The sequence below is a fragment of the Lissotriton vulgaris genome, chromosome 6, assembly GCF_964263255.1.
Source record: "Lissotriton vulgaris chromosome 6, aLisVul1.2, whole genome shotgun sequence".
NCBI classification, from domain to species: domain Eukaryota; kingdom Metazoa; phylum Chordata; class Amphibia; order Caudata; family Salamandridae; genus Lissotriton; species Lissotriton vulgaris.
The window spans coordinates 18,419,788-18,441,864 of NC_141694.1; positions in this window are offsets into that span (position 1 = coordinate 18,419,788).

Consider the following 22,077-nt stretch of genomic DNA (forward strand, 5'->3'; position numbering starts at 1 on the left):
TGCGTTCTCTTCGAGGGAGGGCTGGTCGAGGACCGTAGGGTGCTCGCTGCCCTCGGGGACATCAGGGGCTGAACTGGGGAACTCAGGCTCTTCGTTCTCGGGGTTGGGCATTCTGGCAGTCATGGCCCGGGTGCTCACACAGGCCCATTGGGGCAGTCCTAACATGGCTAAATGGGTCCTTCTCTCTACTTCTTTCCACTGGGAACTCTTTAAGTCATTCCTCAGGAGGCAGTCTACAGGCATGTCCGTGCGAACTGCGACCCGCAGATCGTCCGAGACCCCCTCCCACTCAAACGGGACCTGGGCTATTCTGCAGGTGCGGACAGAATTATCGGCTGCTATCACCCGATAGGAGGTGTGGGGGATGATCATGGACTCAGGAACTAGCGTGTATCTAACAGACGTGATGCTGGCTCCTGTGTCTCGAAGGGCTCCTATGCTGCGCCCGTTAACCTTCACTGTTTGGCGGTACTTTTCTGTGTTGTCGGGCAGGTAATCTCCTGCGACCATCTCGCTATTCCCCAGGGAGGCTAAGACCATGGCTGCGGGTTCCCACTCCCCCTGTTCCTCTATTTCCTCCTCTTCTAAGGCTACTGAGGATATCTGTCTAATGGAGGGCCCAGTGGGAGTGGATTTCGGGGTTAGGCGACACCGGGGGTCACCGGCATAGTGCCCGGGTTGCTGACACTTGAAGCACGTGGAGGTGGGGCGGAGCCCCGGGGGTCCTGCACTCGGGGCGGCTCTCGTCGCGGGAGGAGAGCGCGGGTCTGGTTTCTGGGGGGACTACGCTGAGGCCCTGACTGGGAATTTTGCTGCTTGCCCCGACCTCCCCCACCTCGCTGGCGGGAAGATCCTTGGTCGTTCCGTGGGGGGTCTCCCCCGGGCCCCTTCTGGACTCGGGTGGCCACCCATCGATCGGCTTCCACAGCCAGTTTCCGTGGGTTGGCGAGCTTGCTGTCCAGGAGATGCTGTCTTAGTTCCACAAAGCAATTTGCGGACAAGTGCTCGTAAGCCACTAGGTCGACTAGGCCCTCGAAGGTGGTCACATTGCTGCCCTTGATCCACCCGTCCAGGGCCCGGGTGTAGTAGTTCACATAGTCCACCCATGTGGTGCCAGGAATCTTCTTGCACTCCCTAAACCGCTGGCGATACATTTCTGGCGTTAGGCAATTGCGGAATAAGAGAGCGTCTTTCATGTGCGGGTAGGCGTTCATGTGTGCCGTTGGTAAGTCCAGCAGGGTGTCTCTCCCCTGGCTGAGGAAGCGGCTCTATAGGCCGGCCCCCCAGTCCTTCTCCGGGACCCGGTGAGCGGACATGGCCACCTCGTATGCTTTGAACCATTGCTGGATGTCGTCTCCTTTGTAAAATTCCTTTACAACGTCCTTGGGGATGTGCACCTTCGTTTCTTTGGGGACCACCTGTTCCCCAAGGCCCGGTGATCCGGTTGCTTCTTTTCTGGCTTTCAATTCGAGTTCGTTGAGGCTGCGCTCGTGCTCGAGCTGAAGTTTCCGTCCTTCATGCTCCCTCTGGAGCTTCTTCTCCTCTAGCTCTCCCTGGAGCCGCAACTGCTCCACTGCCAATTTCTTTTCTGCGAGTTTGAGTTCACCCTCTAATTTGAGGCGTGCCAGTTCGAGCTCATGGCTTCGGTCCCGTTCTCGATCGGCCATCTCCTCCGATGACCGCTCTCTCCCGGTTGCTGGGCTCCGGGTCGGTTGCTGGATTCTCTCACCGGTCGGTGTACCAGGTTCGGTCTGTGGCCTCCCTCCCTCGTCTTCGATCGGGGGAAGAGATGTTCCGGACTCTACCCAAGCGGTCAGCGCTTTCTGGAAATCTTCCTTGGTACTTAGTCCGGTACTCGGGATACTCAGCTCTTTGCAGAACTGTTTCAGCTCTCTATGTGTGTAATCTTCCAGGAGGTCCTTGTTGAAGGTTGTCTTTACACCAGATTCTGTAGTCGTCATTGTTGCTCTTTTCTTGTGCGTTTGCTGCGTGTGGGTTCAGGTAGTGTGTCAGTGGTACGATTTTTAGACGTAGGTTCGTATCCCGTCGCTGCCACCAATGTTGGAAGGCGGTGACCCCAGGGGTCAAGATGACTCTCCTAACCACCTGGGACCTCCTCTCCCACAATTACTGCCGAGTCTTATCGAGGGGGGAGTCCCCACCGGGGAGGACTGGTCGTACACACTGTCGACACGCCACACTTATGAACGGACACCACACCGTGCCGTGATTCTTTATCATGAATGACTTTATCAAGATTAAAAGTAAGGAGCAATACACAGCGATCGAGGGATCGCGAATGTCTCGTAACGAGGGATCGGGGAAGCGGGACAGTCTTAGGAGGCCAGCTGGCACACCACGCACCCTGCACACAGTTCTCAATCCTCGAACTGGGGGGTACGGGGGGCTGGCGATGGGACTTGCTGTCCTACTCACTTCTGGTTCAAGATGATCGTGGGGGTAGCGTCGATGGTCCAGCCGGACCAGAGAGTTCGTCAAGCCGCGACGAGGTCAGCAGGGCTTGGTCAGGAGTACTCCGTCGTACTCGTAGGCAGGTGGAGCCGTGACAGCGTCAGCAGGGCTCGATGGTTCAAGTCTTGTGCTTCAAGAGGGAGCCGCGACAGCGTCAGCAGAGCTCCAATGGTTCAGGTCTCGTGTTCCGAGAGAGGGCCGCGACGACGTCAGCAGGGCTCAGTGGGTCAGAGTCTGTTCTCCTCAAAGTCAGCCGCGATCAGATCAGCAGGGCCTTCTTGTCCAAGATACAACTGCCGACTAGATGGAAGGCAGCTGTCTTATAGTACTGGAGCTCTTTGATGTCCGGACCCTCAGAGGCAGGAGGCCGGAGGTCCGAGGCCCAGGCGCCCGATGGTCTGGCGGTTGGTTCTTTGATGCTTTGGACCATGCGTCCAGGGGATCCCAGACGCCCATCAAGGCTTGGAGCCAGCTCGCTAGAAGGTCCAAGGTGTGATCGAAACCAGCCCCCAGGGATAGTTCAGAGGTGTGAGGGAAACCAGTTCCTCAGAAGGGGGCCGGGGGTGCGATGGAGGTCTTGGTTTCGGGTACTTGGGGAGTCGTTCACCCCCCGGGCGGATCTGGGCACATCGGACGCGCATGCTTGGCTGTAGCCAGGAGCGGCCAGGGGCTGCCGAAAGGAAAGAAGGCGGCCGGCCGGCCGGGGTGGCTAAATGTGGAGTCCGATGCATGGGTGCAGGCACGCGGTCTGGGGATCATCTCAGGTCCGGGGTAGGAGTGTCATGTACAGTTCTGGGTGGACGGGAATCAGCTCCACCCGTAGATCTGGAGCTGCGGAGATCAGCGAGGACCACGCCACGAGGCCGGGTCCAACAGGCACTACAATGGACACACCATTATCCGGTCATTTGGTTTCGAAGAGTTAGTACTTCCCCCAGTCCTGGGACAGGACTTGATTAGGGCTTTGGTAGAAAAAAAGTTATCTACGGTTGCCTGCTCAAAATGATCTAATCGATCAGCTAGTTTGGGACCACCTTTCTTCTGTGCTCACGCTGGGATAGTGAGACGCTGACTGTTTTCCCTGCCTTTGAATATCAATTTCCTGATGTGCCCCTACTTCTGGAGGAACAAGCGTTGTAGGCAGATGTGCCGCTCCATGAACCTCTAGTTGCACTTCTCCATGCACCTCTACTTGCGCCTCTCCTTGCCCATGTACTTGCACCTCTCCTTGCCCATGTACTTGCGCCTCTCCTTGCCCATGTACTTGTGCCTCTCCTTGCCCATGTACTTGCGCCTCTCCTTGCCCATGTACTTGCGCCTCTCCTTGCCCATGTACTTGCGCCTCTCCTTGCCCATGTACTTGCACTTGTTCTAGTTGCACTTGTGGTTGTCGTTGCGGCTGAGTTACAACCGGCGTTGATTGGATGGCACTTTCTTGTGATGAGCCAACATCACTGGTCGATGGTGATTGAACAACCAAAGTGGCTGCTGCAGCAGCACTCATGGTCTTAACTTGGCATGGTGGCACTGACCCCAATGAGGCGGAGGTGCTGCTTCCAGCTTGGTCCCCGGCGGACACTGCTGCTGCTGCAGGCGTAGTTTTTTTTCCCCAAAAAAGGTGTCGGAGGGCACACCCGTCTCCTTGGTATGTGGTGCCACTTGCTTCTTCTGCTCCTTCTTACTGGCAGTGGCACTGGCAACCTTCTTTGCTGAGGCACTACGGCCACCTTTCTTTGGGCCCATCTTCTTCAGATGTCAGAACAGCAGGCCGCAGTTGCACGAGTTGCAGAGTTGTCTTGTCTGTGTCCACACATGACGTCGTGTGGCGTTGTGCTGCACACACTGCTGCAGGACTTCTTCCTGGCACTGGTGGTTCTCTTGTGCACCTAAAAGCAATGGAAGACAGAGGAACATCAGTTATACACCCCAAAAAGTCGAAAAACACATGTTATGTTATGTTATGTTATATTGACTTTTTGAGCGCACAGCTGCCCCAGCGAAGGGGCGTCCCGGCGCTATATCTGGAAAGAACATAACAAACAAAGCAGAACACAGAAGGAAGCTAATAAGGCAGGGGGAAAAGATATGTTTTCACAGCTTTCCTAAAGGCAAAAAGATTATCTAAGGAACGGATGTGAGCAGGAAGTGCATTCCATAGTTTGGAGGCCATCACCATGAACGATCGACCACCCAATCTGCATTTATGGAATCGGGGAACCAGTGCCAAATTTTGGCCAGCAGAACGCAGGCTACGCGAATGAGTGTAGGGAGTCAAAAGATGCTGAAGGATGGCAGGGGTGTCAGATTTCAAGATTTTGAAGGCAAAACATAGCGCCTTGAATTCGATACGTCTGATGATTGGCAGCCAATGAAGTTTGGAAATTGTGTTACGGGCTGAGCAGAAACGCGGGAGGCCCATGAGGGCTCTAGCCGCCGCATTCTGGACCCGTTGGAATCGCAGGACTTCCGCCTGATTAGCACCTAAAAGTAATGCACTGGCATAGTCAAGTCTGGATAATACGCTCGCTTGAACCACCATCTGGCGGGTGGGGGCGTCAAAAAATTTGAGGATGGGCCTCAAGCCGCGTAAAATGCCAAAGCACGTAGATGCCATCTTTTTGGTGTGGCACGAAAAAGTGAGTTTGGAATCCAGCCAGACACCCAAATTCTTAAGTTCTGACACAGGTATTGGCGGGGGTCCCAGCTCTTTAGGCCACCAGTCTGCGCCCCATAGATCAGGTTGTTTCCCCAATACCATCACCTCGGTTTTGAGGGCGTTGAGCTGTAGGCAGTTGGCCGTTAACCAGCTAGCAACAGCCCTCAGACCGTCCGCAAAGTTGGATGCCAGCTGGTCGGAATCTCCGTTGAGTGCTACCGCCAACTGGGTATCATCGGCGTATGATACCATGGTGAGACCCCAACTCTTTGCAACCTCCGCCAGCGGTTGGACGTAAAGGTTAAAAAGAGTGGGGCTCAACGCCGACCCCTGCGGGACTCCTTGGGTGATGGCATGAGACTTAGATCTAAATGGTGGTACAACCACCTGAAAGGAACGTTCCGAAAGGAACGACTGAAACCAGTCTAACGCCCTGCCTGATATGCCTGCCTCACCAAGCCTCTGGACAAGAATGGTATGGGATACAGTGTCAAAGGCGGCACTAAGGTCCAAAAGGACCAGTGCCGCCGTTTGACATGCATCTAGTACAGAGCGGAGATGTTCAGCCATGAATAAGAGTGCCGTCTCTGTACTGTGTCCAGGTCTAAAACCATTCTGAGTGGGATCCAATAACTGCGCAGACATCAGATGTTTAGTTAAAATTACATTCGCATGGGCCTCAGTGATCTTTGCCACCCATGGAAGGAGAGAGATGGGTCTATAGCTCTCCGGCTTCAGTGGATCCAGCCCCGGCTTTTTGATAATAGGCATAACACAAGCAGCCTTCCAGGCAGGTGGAACTGATCCGGTGGTAAGGGACTGTTCCACCAGATGGCGAATAGGAGGGAGGCAGAGGGGCGCTGAGTCCATGAACTGGGCTGGTCTCAGAGGGTCATCTGGTGAGCCAGATTTGACCCTGGCCGCCAGGAGGTTGAACTCCAGCTCCGATGGTATGGGAAGAGTGGTCAAACATAGAGGGGTACGAGATGTTATAATCGTACTGCCCAGGTCAACTTTGGGAAAAGAGCTATAGATGGCATTAACTTTTTCCACAAAGAAACTGGCTAGCCCCTCACAGTGAGCCAGGGAGCATATCTCCGTATTTGGGAGTCTGTTCGCTGTAAGCTCCTTCAGGACTTTAAAAACCAGTTTGGAAGGGTTAGAACTTGCCTGGAATTCCCGTGCATAATAGTCTGCTCGAGCCCGGCAGACAGCTCTATGGTATACCTTGACCTTAGCCAGGTAAGATACTTTTAAGTCTTTCTCATAGCTCTTCCTCCAGGCTCTTTCGGCTTGTCGACAGGTAGCTTTTATACGCCTGAGATCCCCCGAGTACCAGGGATTGGACTGGGAGGAACGATTCCTACTCCAAGTAGCCGGTATCAGTGCATCAAGCGCTCGAACAATCCAAGCAGAGAAGGTGTTATACCCAGATTCGACGTCATCCGAATGGACCAGGGGTGTGGTGGTCAACACACGATGGAAATCCTCCAATTTGAGCTTTTTCCAGGGACGCCTGTATGATGTTTTATCAGGCTTCCCAGTGGGGTGAACCACCGATGTAATAGAAAGCTCAATAAGGTGATGGTCACTCCATCCCATGGGTCTAGGGGATGAGACCTCAACCAATTGGAGGTTGGTGAAAACCGGATCAAGAATATGGCCACCCTCATGGGTCGGATGACGGACCAATTGGGTTAGTTGTACAGCTTCGAGATCGTCAAGCAGACCATTGACCGCTGGTATCTCTAAGGCGTCGAAATGGATGTTAAGATCGCCGATGATAGTGAGATTGGAGGTAAGCAGCGAAAGAGAGCTTACAAGCTCAGGGAGAGCTTTCCTAAAAGCACAGTCACTCCCTGGAGGGCGGTATATCACCAGACCTGTAAGGGTCTGGTTCGAACTTGTGCTGATGGAGAAGTGAGCACACTCAGCGCCGACCAAGTTCATTGGCTTCCAAACACAGGTGAAACAGGTTTTAAAAGCCATAGCAATTCCTCCACCTCTCCCCTTCCGATTCAAGGTGTAAATAGCATAGCCTGGGGGAAGGGCTAGATTAATGATGGCAGAGTCCTCATCGCCAAGCCAGGTCTCTGTCATAAAGAAGACATCCGGGCCTTCTACGGAGATAAGTTCGTAAATATCTCGATGATGTTTTGACAGAGACCTAACATTTTGGTGCCACATTTTGATGGTGCTAGGGGGAGAGAATTCCTTCTTCCGATGTAACACAACCTGACTGGGGGCCTTCAGCGGGGTCGATAATTCCCACCAGCCACATGGACAGATGTGGGGACCACACAGAGGGTGTTGCTCCAAATGTGAGCAGGGGGGCAAAGAATGTCTGATCAGGTGTAACGCCTCAGAGGAGTAGGAAAGCATGATGGCGAGAAGATAGGGTCCTGCCACAGTCCGTGCGTCCTGGCGCGGACGGGCGCAGACGGGCAGGACTCTGGCTTGACTCCGGCGCGAGTCAGGCGCTACCGCTGCGCGTCACCGCTGCGCGTGGGAAGTGAGCTTTTAGTACTGCCTCACCTGGTCTCCAAACGGAGCACTAGAGCGCAGAGTCGGGTGTAGTGCTGCAAAACCAGCAGCCCCAATATGGCGTCCAAACAAGTAAGAGAAGAAGAAATATCACCACGAATATCTCCGCTCTAAAAGCGGTGGGGGGCCCAATTATGGTGCAAGTCTGTGGGCGCGGCGTCAATGATAAAAGCAGGGGGTAAGAAAGTAATTATAAACAAGACATAACAATCACCACAATCCCATGCCATCCATGCCCTCAATGATGTTTAAATTCAAGACACCCCACAGAAAGACTAGACCCATGCACCACTGAGTACCCCTGGGCATAATGGATGAAAGCTAGGCAAAATGGGTGCAGGCCTGAGAACACTGCCTGCCTTCAAAATGGCCCCTTGCCCCACAGCACATGGCCAGGCCCTGCCTGTACCAGCACTCAAAATGGCCCCCACCCACATGCCCAGTCCCCAACAACAGCACCAAAAATCGAAAAACACATAAAAATCACCACAATCCCATGCCATCCATGCCCTCAATGATGTTTAAATTCAAGACACTATTAATGTATCAACGGGAGAGATAGGGCTCGAGTCAACACTCCTGTGCCCCTGAGATTATATCTTAAACAACAAAGGAGTGTATGAGTGTAACTTGAAAAACCATAGACCCAAAAACAAAATGAAAAAAGTGACAGTGTCAGTGACAGTTTATTCCTGGACCCCAACCTTGCTCAGGTAATCCTTTATTTTTTATATATTTATCATGCCTGGTCCTACTAGTCAGGAGGCGTCCACCCTGAGGCCAGGGATGACTATGTCCAACAGGGAAAGGAAAACAGCCTTTTGTTTAGAAGGACCCTCACTCACCACTAGTTGGTGACATGCTTCATCATCGGGTCCCCGCTGGGGTGACCAAATGTCGCCCCAGTGTGCTACGACGCCTGAGTTACAGCGGAGCGGGTTTGGTGGTGAGTGTACTAGTGATTCAACTCATATGTGTGTGCAAAAGGAGTGAGTGCAAAATTTAAAAAATACACACAAAAATCACCACAATCCCATGCCATCCATTCCCTCAATGATGTTTAAATTCAAGACACCCCACAGAAAGACTAGGCCCATGCACCACTGAGTACCCCTGGGCATAATGGATGAAAGCTAGGCAAAATGGGTGCAGGCCTGAGAACACTGCCTGCCTTCAAAATGGCCCCTCGCCCCCCAGCACATGGCCAGGCCCTGCCTGTACCAGCACTCAAAATGGCCCCCACCCACATGGCCATGCCCCATCAACACTCCAAAAAATCGAAAAAGACATAAAAAATTCACCACAATCCAATGCCATCCATGCCCTCCATGATGTTAACATTAAAGTGACCCCACAGAAAGACTCAGTCCATGTACCACTGAGTACCCCTGGGCAAAAGGCCCCAACAACAGCCCAAAAATCGAAAAACACACAAAAATCACCACAATCCCATGCCATCCATGCCCTCAATTATGTTTACATCCAAGAGACCCCACAGAAAGACTAGGCCCATGCACCACTGAGTAACCCTGGGCATAATGGATGAAAGCAAGGCACATTGGATGCAGGCCTATGGCACAAAGCACACTGCCTGGATTCAAAATGGCCCCTTGCCCCCACCACATGGCCAGGCCCTGCCTGTACCAGTCCTCAAAATTGCCCCCACCCACATGTCCATGCCCCATCAACACCCCAAAAAATCGAAAAACACATAAAAATCACCACAATCCAATGCCATCCATGCCCTCCATGATGTTTACATTAAAGAGACCCCACAGAAAGACTCAGTCCATGCACCACTGAGTACTCCTGGGCAAAAGGCCCCAACAACAGCCCAAAAATCGAAAAACACATAAAAATCACCACAATCCCATGCCATCCATGCCATCAATGATGTTTAAATTCAAGACACCCCACAGAAAGAATAGGCCCATGCACCACTGAGTACCCCTGGGCATAATGGATGAAAGCTAGGCAAAATGGGTGCAGGCCTGAGAACACTGCCTGCCTTCAAAATGGCCCCTTGCCCTACAGCACATGGCCAGGCCCTGCCTGTACCAGCACTCAAAATGGCCCCCACCCGCATGCCCAGTCTCAAACAACACCCCCAAAAATCTAAAAAACACATAAAAATCACCACAATCCCATGCCATCCATGCCCTCAATGATGTTTAAATTCAAGACACCCCACAGAAAGACTTGGTCCATGCACCACTCACTACCCCTGGGCCTACTGGCTAGTGAGGTTTTACAGGCACTCCAAAATAAAACGAGCATTTGGAATGCATTAGGGCTCGGGTTTGTTTGAGTTAGAGATAATGGCATTGTAAATGGCAATGTGTTTTAGGCATGTGTTTTGGAGTGGAAGCATGTGGTGTGTGTTGGAGATATGTGTGTTGGATTGGAATGTTATCAATGGTGGCATGCTGCACTTTAACGCATTATCTTTAAAAGGTAAAGTGCAGCATAGTGCGATAGGTACAATATTAATTGGTGGATGCGTTATCAATTGGTGTGTGCATTGATGGGTGGTGGATGTGTGTGCCTGTAGGAATTGTGCAGTGATGGCTGTTGGTGTGTGTTTGGTGGAAGCGTGTAGTGGTGGCTTGAGGTGTGTATGACTGGTGGTAGCGTGCAGTAAGAGCTGTTACTGAGTGTGGCTGTCAAGCGTACAGAGCTGGATGGTAATGCGTGTGGTTGGTGAAAGGGTGCACTGACAGCTGTTGATGATTGTGCCAATTGAAAGAGTGGCTGGTGCACTGTCAGCTGTTGGTGTGTGTGTGTGTTTGGTGAAAGTTTCACTGACATTGTTTGTTGTGGGTGTTTAGCGGCACTGATGCATGGTCGTGTTTGTTTTTGGTGAAAGCGTACATTGATGGTTGTTGGTGTTTGTGCCTGGTGAAAGCATTCATTGACGGCTGGGGTTTGTTGTTGTGTGTGTTGTTTTGTGTGTAGTGGTGAGTGTGTGGTGGTGAGTGTGTGGTGGTGAGTGTGTTGTGGTGAGTGGTGACGAGTGTGTGGTGTTGAGAGAGTGAGGTGTGTGTGGTTTGTGTGTGTGTTATGTGTGCGGTGTATGTGTGTGGTGTGTGTATGGTGTGTGTGTGTGGTATGTGTGTGTGGTGTATGTGTGTGTGGTGTTTTCTGTAACACTCACACACTGCCCCTACACATTCACACACTGCTCACCCGCACACGTCCAATATCACCCTGCATAGTCACACATTGTTTATCCTGCACACTCATTCTGCACACTCACACAATGTGCACCCTGCACCCTTACACACTGTCTCTGCAGTCACTCTGCACTCACTGTCACTTTACACTCACTCTGCACTCACTGTCACTCTACACTCAGTCTGCACTCACTGTCACTCTCGCACTCACTCTGCCCTCACTGTCACTCTGCACTCACTCTGCACTCACTGTCACTGTGCACTCACTCTGCACTCACTGTCACTCTGCACTCACTTTGCACTCACTGTCACTCTAAACTCACTTTGCACTCACTGTCACTCTCGCACTCACTCTGCACTCACTGTCACTCTGCACTCACTGTCTCTGCACTCACTGTCACTCTGCACTCACTCTGCACTCACTGTCACTCTGCACTCAGTCTGCACTCACTGTCACTCTGCACTCACTCTGCATTCACTGTCACTCTGCACTCACTCTGCACTCACTGTCACTTGCACTCACTCTGCCCTCACTATCACTCTGCACTCACTGTCATTCTGCACTCACTGTCATTCTGCACTCACTTTGCACTCACTGTCACTCGCACTCACTCTGCACTCACTCACTCTGCACAGACTCACTCTGCACTCACTGTAACTCTGCACTCATTCTGCACTCACTGTCACTCTGCACTCACTCTGCACTCACTGCCATTCTTCACTCACTCTGCACTCACTCTGCACTCACTGTCACTCTACACGCACTCTGCACTCTCTGTCACTCTCGCACTCACTCTGCACTCACTGTCACTCTGCACTCACTTTGCACTCACTGTCTCTGCACTCATTCTGCACTCACTGTCACTCTGCACTCACTCTACAGTCACTGTGTCACTCTGCACTCACTCTGCACTCACTGTCACTCGCACTCACTCTGCACTCACTGTCACTCTGCACTCACTGTCATTCTGCACTCACTGTTATTCTGCACTTACTCTGCACTCACTGTCACTCTCGCACTCACTCTGCACTCACTGTCACTCTCGCACTCACTCTGCACTCACAGTAACTCTCGCACTCACTCTGCACTCACTACACACTGTTCACCCTTCACACTCACACTGTTTACCCTGCACACTCACACACTGCAGTCACTGTGACTAGTGCCTATGTGTGCGCACAGTGCCGGTGTGTGTGAGCAGCCTGTGTGTGTATGTAGTGCCTGTGTGTGTGACCAGTGCCTGTGTGTGTGAACAGTGTCTGTGTGTGTGAACAGTCTGTGTGTGTGAGCAGTGTCTGTGTGTGTGTGAGCACTGTCTGTGTGCGAGCAGTGTCTGTGTGTGAACAGTGCCTGTGTGTGAGAAGTGCCTGTGTGTGTGAAAAGTGCCTATGTGTTTGAGCAGTGTATGTGTTTGTGAGCAGTGTCTGTGTGCGTGAACAGTGCCTGTGTGTGAACAGTGCCTGTGTGTGGACAGTGCCTGTGTGTGAACAGTGCTTGTGTGTGATCAGTGCACCTGTGTGTGTGCGCAGTGCCGGTGTGTGCATGTAGTGCCTGTGTGTGTGAACAGTGTCTATGTGTGCGCGCAGTGCCGGTGTGTGTAAGCAGCCTGTGTGTGTATGTACTGCCTGTGTGTGTGAACAGTGCCTATGTGTGCGCGCAGTGCCGGTGTCTGTGTGTGTGAACAGTGTCTGTGTGTGTGAGCAGTGTCTGTGTGTGAGCAGTGTCTGTGTGTGAACAGTGCCTGTGTGTGAGAAGCGCCTGTGTGTGTGAGAAGTGCCTGTGTGTGAGAGAAGTGCCTGTGTGTGTGAGAAGTGCCTGTGTGTGTGAGCAGTGTCCGTGTGTCTCAACAGTGTCTGTGTGTGTGAGCAGTGCCTGTGTATCCCTGCACCCAAAATCAACCTACTTGTCATGAGGCCCAAGGTTAGACACACAAGCACAACTGTTGCAACCTGGCTGCTCGGACCCTCCATGCAGAAACACATTCCTGCTCTCGGAGGTTTTGTTTTGTTGCTGAACAAGACATGAGCCCCTTTGATGAGATGAGGAGAATGCGGCAAAATATAGGACTGTTCGTAAGCCAGTGTAAAGAATTCCGTTTCGTACCTAGACGTTACTGTGTCCAATACAAAGGCACTTACATACTTTGTGGGGTAATGAAGACTATGTGTCTCATTGTCGGCGCACGACCAAGCCAGCTCTTCAAAGGCCAACACTTACGAATGAAAGGATGCAGACGAACGCGCGCCCACCAAACTCACTGCAGACTGGTGAACGCGCCCGAACATCTGGGTTCAATTACCGCGGCACCCTGACAGCTCGTAATTGACAATTTATTGCACTCCCCTGCGCGTAACCGCACAGAATATGCAGGAAGTGCACAAACTGAAATCCATATGGCCTATTGCGTGAAGGCTACTAGAAACACAGCACTGCAAGGACCAGTTAGCATGCAGATGCCAAAATAAACTACGGAAAAATCTCGCGCAGTGAGGAATTTTTACTTCCCTATTCTGAGCCCCGTAACAAGATGGCTCGGAGCTCCGCCCCACTTCTGATGAAGTGGTGACGTAGGCCGAGCCCTAAAAAAAAACATATAACAGTGAGCTAAAATTCCATGACATAAATGAGAATTAAGTTAAAAAAAATCAGAGAAACAGTTGTATCATGCACCCATGACTAACCCTGGGCCTACTGGATACTGTGGCTAGCTACCCACCACAATATATATTTTGTTAAAGTTGTGAAAAAGTTTTAGAACTGGAGTTGCCTCAACTGCAATGCCCCAACTTACTTGTAAAATCTCAAGTCCAAAAGTGATCCAAACTCCAAAGTCCAAAAAGTCCTCAAATACAAAAATCCACCAGCAGCAAGAAAAAGTAATCCTTCCAGCTCAACAGCCAAATGAAAAGTGGCCAGTACATGGACAAAACAATGGGAGGAGCCTGCTGGACAGGAACAGGAAGTTGGAGACTCTGAGGCACTTCCTTCCCCCACCCCACCCCAAAAAATGGACGCCTGCACCAAAAAGTGCAGCCAAATGTCAATCTGAGGAGTTATTCTGATCAAAATCATCATTTTCACAAGGTTTATGCTTCCTGCTGTGGATTTCTTGTGCAGAATTGCAATTTTTGCAATTTCGGCAACTCGAGCTGTTCAAACCTCCCGCCGGAAGTCAGCTGCATGGCGTTGCGGGCATTTCTGACATAATCGCGCTGTCAAACTCTCGCCATGCAAGATGGCAAGCCGCGATGACGTAATTGCGTTCGAAAAACTCTCGCGCGATCACGCAGCAAGATCGAAAATGGCGCAGCACACGCAAAACCGGGAGAAAAACAACTCGGCAGGCTCAGAGTTAACGCCACGCACGCGATATTGTATTTTTCAAGCGCGACCAAGCAAAAAAATTCGTAGCTTGCGAATTAGCGAATTATTGGGTAATTTCGCGCGATTCGCGGATCGCAAAATCATCAATAATTCGCCCGCGAAACGGATTTTACACCCACGCTTACTGAGAATAGCTTTCTAGAGAATAGCGTTCAAATCTGACAGCGGCCTGAGAGTAGCGTTCACTTCTGTACGTTTGTCCGTTCAGTGCGGTCTGCATTGTCACGTCAGTGGCATGAAATTAGCGTTCGAGAGAATAGCGTTCTAATCTGACAGCGGCCTGAGAGTAGCGTTCGATTCTGTGCGTTTGTCCGTTATGTGCAGTCTGCATTGTTTCGTCAGCGCCCTGAGAATAGCGTTTGAATCTGACAGCGGCTTGAGAGTAGCGTTCCATTCTGAGACGACAGCAGCTTGAGATTACCGCTCAACTGCAAGGTAATAGCGTTTCTCATTCAGGAGGTGTGCTCTGCATCTGTGGGCGTCAGGAGGTGTGCTGAACGTGGGTGGGCGTGTGCTTGAGATTAGGCTTTAGCTGCGCCAGATCTGAGGTGGGCGAGTGCCTTTGAGGTGGGCGTGTGCCTTTTGAGAGGGTGGCCATGTGCGTTCTGTGAGTTCTGCATTGTCACATCAGTGGCCTGAGAATAACGTTGGATTCTGCCAGCGACCTGACAGTAGTGTTAGATTCTGCGACTGCAGCAGGTTGAGGTTAGCGTTCAACTGCATGGTAATAGCCTTCAGCCTTCAGGAGGTGTGTTCTACGTAATAGACACCATAGATATCACAGCTACAGCTTAACGTTCAACTGCATGGTAATAGCGTTCACCTTACCTGACACAGGGCACTGAGGCGAACATTACTCTGAGCCTCCACACAACCTGTATTCCGGACTAATCTTCAGCGTGTGGCCAAAATCACACCTTTAACTGGCGATATTGGGACAAGTACACCATCGCGTTGCAGGACACATGTAGTACATGCGCTGCATTGAGGGTCAGAGTTTGCCCACTGGGAGCACAAGGGACCAGACGGACAACACACCTGCTGAACAGGCTTGCTATCAAGAATGCACGCCTCACATCTTCAAGTGATGCTGAGCCTCACTCACAATACCTGGTAACAGACATACCTGCCAATTTGCTTGAGGTGCCCAACACACAACACATCAATGTTGCACGCACTATTACTGAGACGCCAATACTTTGTCACCAGCAACAGCCGCATTTCCATGTACAACATCATCCTCGCTGGCAACACACAATAAGATTCGGCTTCCAATACAACCCACTTTGCGACTACATCAACCATACAGATATCAACATTGGAAACATGGACAATGTCTGCGAGAAATGCAATGCACTTAAATGGAAGGCTGAACCTCAAGGACTTCTACAGGAAAAGTACATTTACCCAACATTGACCAACCTCCAGATATCATTAGGGAAATACTCAATGGGACTCACCCTCTTTATATGCATTTCTTAAATAACACACGCCGTTACAATACTCTCTTCCAAATGACATCCTTTGGGGCTAATGAAGTAAGGGAAGGAAATTGTATGCCGACTGTTGGACTTGGCCCCCTTGGCAGGGTCATCCCTAAACTTTTTGCCTTCCTCCCATATTCTCTCTGAAATGTTTTTGTTCGTTTAATGACTCTGGGCACTTTACCACTGCTGACCAGTGCTAAAGTGCATATGCTCTCCCTGTGCAAAATGTATATGTGATTGATTTCCATGATTGGCTCATTGTATTTACTGTCAGTCCCCAGTAAAGTGCACCAGGAGTGCCAGGGCTTGTAAATGCAATACTGCTAGTGGGCCTGCAGCGCTGGTTGCGCCACCCACAGAAGCAGCCTTTTAAAATGTGTCTAGGGTCTGCCATTGCAGAACCTGCGTGCAGTCTGGTACTGTCCTGCTGGCTGGGCAAGTGCACACAATTGCCAGCCTCTAAACCTTCCCTTTGATTCATGTTAGTCACCCCTATGGTAGGCCCAAGGGCAGGGTGCATTATAAGCATACGGTAGGACAAGCCCTGGTGTGTGTGGCAAGTCCTAATAGTGAATTACAGCCAATTTTGTTTTTCACTATTGTACGGCTACCTGTTCTCTTAGACCAAGATGGGCTGCTGGAAATATTACACCCTATAATCCGAGCAGGCTCAGGGAATATGGTAGAAAGTCAAGTTTAGTATGCCTGAACTAAGAATAATAAAATACTTGTTTTAGTAAAGTTTATTTTAATATCCTGTGTTTGCAAATGCTACTTTTAGAAAGCTAGCATTTGCTTGCTTAACCATTTCAGCCCGCCTCTGCTAGGATGTGTATCTGACTGTCTGGGTTGTGTGAGTGACAGGGCTGGGGGATGACAGGTGGTGAATGCTAGGATTACACCTTGGTGGGAGGTGGGAGTGCCCCTTGACTCTGAATAGGGCAATGCTCTGCCACCACAATGCTGGCTCCACCTCCTGCGGAGAGTCTGATGTCCCTGCCCCTCACACTGAAAGGAAAAGCCAGGAACAGCACAACGGAGTGCTTCAAAACTGAAATGGGCTATGCAAAGGCCCCCCTGGCCCGAAAAGACAAAAGAAACTGACTATAAATGTAGGAGCCCTGCTCCTAACAAACTAGACCTGCTTGAAGCCAAGAAGAAGCTCTGCCTGAGGAGGAGGCGCCGGGAAAGCTGTAAGGAGGAAGACTGTCCCTCTCCTGGGGACTGGCCTGCAGTGGTGACCTTGCTGCCAAAGGAGAGCAGAGAGGAACTTTTAAAGACTTGTTGCATCTTGTTTATCTACGAAGAACTTGTGCTTTTCAAACTATCTCCAAGGGCCTGGAAGACAGTTTGCCCCCTGACCTGAGCCACAGGACCATCTGGCTCAACCTGCTCCCTGCTCGTCTGCAGGTAACTGTGAGGATTTCTGCCCCTGGTGCTCCCCCCAGCCCCTACTTGAGGCCGTGACTGATGCTGTTTGGCCGTTCCCGCCAAGGAAGAGCCTTGCTCCGCTGAGCCGCTCTTCCCCCGCTGTGTCAGGCCGACCTGCCACCTCGCCACTGAAGGCTCGCTGGTGTGCCCCCACGCTCCCGCTTGAAGCCCCCACCGGACCCAAAGATCCAGAGAGCAGACCCCCCGAAGTCCGGACGCCTCGGGCGCCAGCCTCGCTCTGCCCAGGAGCCGATGTGCGCCTCGCCTCCCGCTTCGCCGATATAATCAGAACCAAGGTACGGTGCGCATTGAAAATATTGAGCGCTTCGCAGTTAAGGAAGCAAACTGTACGGCAAGCATCTCGCACCCCTGTGTGCTTCGTGTTAGCTGTGACCTGTGCGCTCCGCATTCACAAGAGTGCGCTGAGGACTGTGAGCTGTGCGCACCGTAGTTCTCACAAGTAGCTGAACTGAACTGTTTGCTCCATATTGAAAGGGAACCGTACGCTCCGTATTGGAAGGAGCCTGTACGCTTCCCATCTTTAGCGTTTACCTGTACACTTCGTATCTCTTTACATAGATTGGTCGCCGCATACGCTTGCTCATGCTTGATGCATGAGCATTGGCAGGGCCTGGTGATTTCTCCCGAAAACAACGCACAGAAGCGCTACGAACCGTCCAGCGGGCCCAAGGCTGGCCCCAAGTATCTGAAACCTGCAAAAGAAGTAATTTTAACGGACTACCAACCTTGCCAAAGAAACTGAACCTACTGTTGGGAACTGTCCAAAAGAAACCTTTATTTTATAAGTATTGTGGCCCACTTGAACAACGTTACTGGGTCTTGTGATAAATCTGCTTGAGAATATATATATATAAATACTATTTTTATATACAAACCTGTTTGGTGTCCCTTGTGGTGCAATTGATGTGTTTACTGTGTGTATCTACAAATGCTTAACTCATAACGCCTGAAGTTTAGCCTTGTCTCCTCGTGCCAAGCACCTAGAGGGTGAGCAAGGGTAATTCTAAGGGGTCATCCTTCACCCTGACTTAGACGAGAGGGTCCATGCTTGTCACAAGTGAATACTTGCGCCAACCAGAGACCCCCAATTCTAACATTGGACGCAGCGGTAAGGATTTGCGGATTTGCATTTGTAGTTAACATACAGTGAATTGCTGATCACCACATAGTGAGAGCAGATCTATAACGCAGCCACGGATTTTATTGTTTTTTAATTTTGCCGGGAGATCTCCATGTGCTGGTGAAACGTCATGCCTGGGTCAGTGAGGATGGAAAAGGCAGCAACCAGATGTCTGTCGCCAGAGGAGTTGGCAGACAGGGCAGCAACCAAGGCACATGAAATGGAGATGGCAAGATTAAAGGGACAAATGGAAATGGAGAAACAGAGATTAGCCATGGAGGCGCAAAAACGCCAAAGCGATCACTACTTGAGAATGAGAGAACTTGATTTGGAGCTCAAGGAGCTTGAAGCCAGGAGGGCTTCAGCCCAACATCCAGAGATGTGTGTAGCTCGCAGATGGAGCTTTGCTGAGTTGGAGGTGGAGTCCAGCTCAGCTGGTGGCAGCAACATTCAGGTATCTAGTGCTGACAGCATAGTGCGCACACCTAGAGATATGGCATCTGACTTGGAGGGGGTTAACTTACACCAGGAGGTTCAAGGGCATGAGGTAGCTCCAGTAGTGCGCAGCGTCCCTGAAGGGAATAGGGTGGCTGGCGTAGGAGTTCATGGTCCTAGTGGTTGGAGGGATTCCCCCATGGTTGAGGTCCTGGTGGGTGAGTGTAAAGACCGCCCAGAAGAGTGTGGGTTGTGTGACAGAGACAGTCCACTACTGTCTGGTCAGTCTCAGAAGAATGGTGTGGAGTATGTGTGTGAGGCACTGGATGGAGAGGTGAAGGATAGTTTGGTTAACCCTGCTAGGGGGCTGTGTGATCCAGTTGTGGGAGAGCATACTTTAAGTCCCAGTTTTCCAGAGATAAGCCAACACCTGTTTGAGAGTGAGTTCTCTGACCCCAGGAAGCTCACATTGGAGGCAGACCTGTTGGTGGATTCCAGAGGGTCTGGAGAGGCATTGGGGTGTGATCCTGTGGGGAGTGGGTCAGGTATCTTCCAGCCCATAATGGTGGAAGTGGCGCAGAGTAGCCCAGCTAGGTCCTGTAGTAGTGAGAGGGGTTTAGGGCCTTACGTCCTGTCCTGAAGGGGAAGGAGTGAGAATGGGTTTTGTCCCGGTAGTGCCCAACCTCAGTCTCAGAGCCTGGATGGTTCTTTAAGGGAACACCAGGTGGGGAGCCTAGGCTGTCCGGATGAGTCACCCTCTGAGGGGGATTCCCCAGTGGCTAGAGAACGTGGAGGCTCTGTAAACAGAGCTCCAGTTGTTCTGGTATCTGGCAGTACCACTCCAGTTGGGAGGGTGCAGAGATCCAGATGGAGGGGTGAGAGGGGGAAAGAGTCCCCAGTGGAAGAACCAGTGGGTCAGGGGCCAGCTAGAAGGGCTGCGTCCCCAGGAAGTGACCATGGTGACACCACTTCTGTCCTGGGGGATCTTCGCACACTGTCAGATGGACAGGGGATGGGAGATCGGTGTCAGGCAGACTGTCACACAGCACAGGAAGTATGTGTTACCCTCAGGGGGGCATGTGTACTCCCCAGGAAGTCCTGGTGCGCCAGGTGAGTGTTCGACTGCAGGGTTGGGTCCCTGAGTTGGGAAGCCAGGTTCAGAGGCTGTCTGACCTGGGGGTGGGACCACTGAAATCAGTGTCCCTACCAGTCTGTCTTTTTGGTGTGCCACTCCAGGTGGGAGGGTACAACAGTCTGGAAGGGGGTGCAGAGGGAGGGAGTCCTCACCTCTGACCCCGGTTCAACTAGAGGGTTTAGACCCTGTGATAGAGGGCCAGGTGCAGGGTGTCCCCCCTGACCTGGTGCCCCAGTTGCAGGATAGCACCCCTGAACGGGTGGGCGAATTGTGCAGGTCACCTGCCACAGGTGCCCTGACAATTCTGGTAGGGGGTACCACTCCAGATGGGAGGGTACAGAGCCCCAAGGAGGAGGACCGGGTGTGGGAGAGCCCACCCCAGTCTTTGCTCCAGCCGCCAGGTACAGGCCTGGGGCTGGTGGGTCAGTGCCAGGACGACATACCTGACCTGACAGGAGGGAGAGTGGACAAAAGGTGCCAAGCACCTGGGGCTACTGCCCCCCGCTCCTTAACGCCACAGAGGTTTGAGAGCCCTGAGAGGCATGAGGCCTGGGTCTCAGCCCTGACTACTGTCAGTGGCCACTGTGATTTGATGACTGTCTGTTGGGACACACCTGTGAGCCAGTTAAGGTTAAAGGCTGCACAGGTGGTGTCCACAGAAGAAGAGAAGGGTGCCCCATGGATTAGCTGGGTGGACCCTGAGAGTATGGACAGAGGATTTGAAATAGGCTCAGATTGGCGTAGAACTGGAATGTGCCCCTGCTGTTGTGGGCCAGGTCCATGTTCTATCACCCAAAGATGGGAAGTCCATCACAGTGATGATTGGTCTACCCTGCGTTTTGGTTGGAAGGGGGTTGTGTTGGGCTTGGCCCTCTTGGCAGGGTCATCCCTGAACTTTTTGCCTTCCTCCCATATTCTCTCTGACCTGTTTTTGTTGGTTTAATGACTCTGGGCACTTTACCACTGCTGACCAGTGCTAAAGTGCATATGCTCTCCCTGTGCAAAATGTATATGTGATTGATTTCCATGATTGGCTCATTGGATTTACTGTCAGTCCCCAGTAAAGTGCACCAGGAGTGCCAGGGCTTGTAAATGCCAAGACTGCTAGTGGGCCTGCAGCGCAGGTTGCGCCACCCACAGAAGCAGCCTTTTAAAATGAGTCTAGGGTCTGCCATTGCAGAACCTGTGTGCAGTCTGGTACTGTCATGCTGGCTGGGCAAGTGCACACACGTCAACATATAGGAAGGGGAGTTAGAGGATAGTCAGCTAGGTTCGTCCTCCAAACAGTAAGTCAAAACAAAAAAGGTTTCTGTTTCCAGATACCCAAGAGCCTAGCTCAAAGAAGTAGTACAGTCAGCGCACACTGGGGTTGACCGTGAGACATATGTCAATGTGTATAAAAAGGGAGAATTGCTCCTTTTTTAGGTGTCCCCTCACTCACCGGGGTTGCCCCACGGTGACATGCTTCATCATTGGGGCCATCCCAGTCCTCTACGGGCTGGGGCGTGCTACGACTTGCGGAGTTACGTAGGAGCACTTTTAAGGACTATGTGTGGTGCATGTGTTATTGTGGGGAGTGGACTATGTGTTTGTGAGATAAAAATACCTGCCCAGTAGGTTTTCAATAAACTTTATTCTGGCCTCTAGGTGGTAATATTAAAAACGGGGTGGGGAGATAGGCTACCCTAAACTCAATGTGTTCAGATGTTCCTATCAACTCCTATAGTCGACATGTTTCGTGCATACCCCAAGCACTTCTTCAGGACTACACAGGGACCAGCCCTGTGTTCGCCACTCCTTAACTCTCCAATTAGAATTAATCAGAATTACTTTTTAAATGCAGCAAACTATATTAAGTTCATGCAGACAATACCTACGTATTTTGTTTCCAGAAAACACATGGTTCCTGTAAGATAAAAAACATCTTAAAAAATCATGGGGTGAATACCCCCAAAAACTCATCACACATAGTTGGCAGGCAGAAAATATGGTGATTTTCTGTGATCTAGAAAACGGACATAATGACCGTGGTTGTTTTCATGCACAAAAACGTGACTTATTTCGTGCATAATAACGTGAAAAAACACACCACTCTCAGTGACACACCCAAGCATTCATCAGTCACACTCACTCATACATACTTTTCAAGAGACCTAACTGGGCCCCATGGAGTCGGAGGGGTATCGATATCCTAGCAACTCTGGTGGAAGAAGAAAAC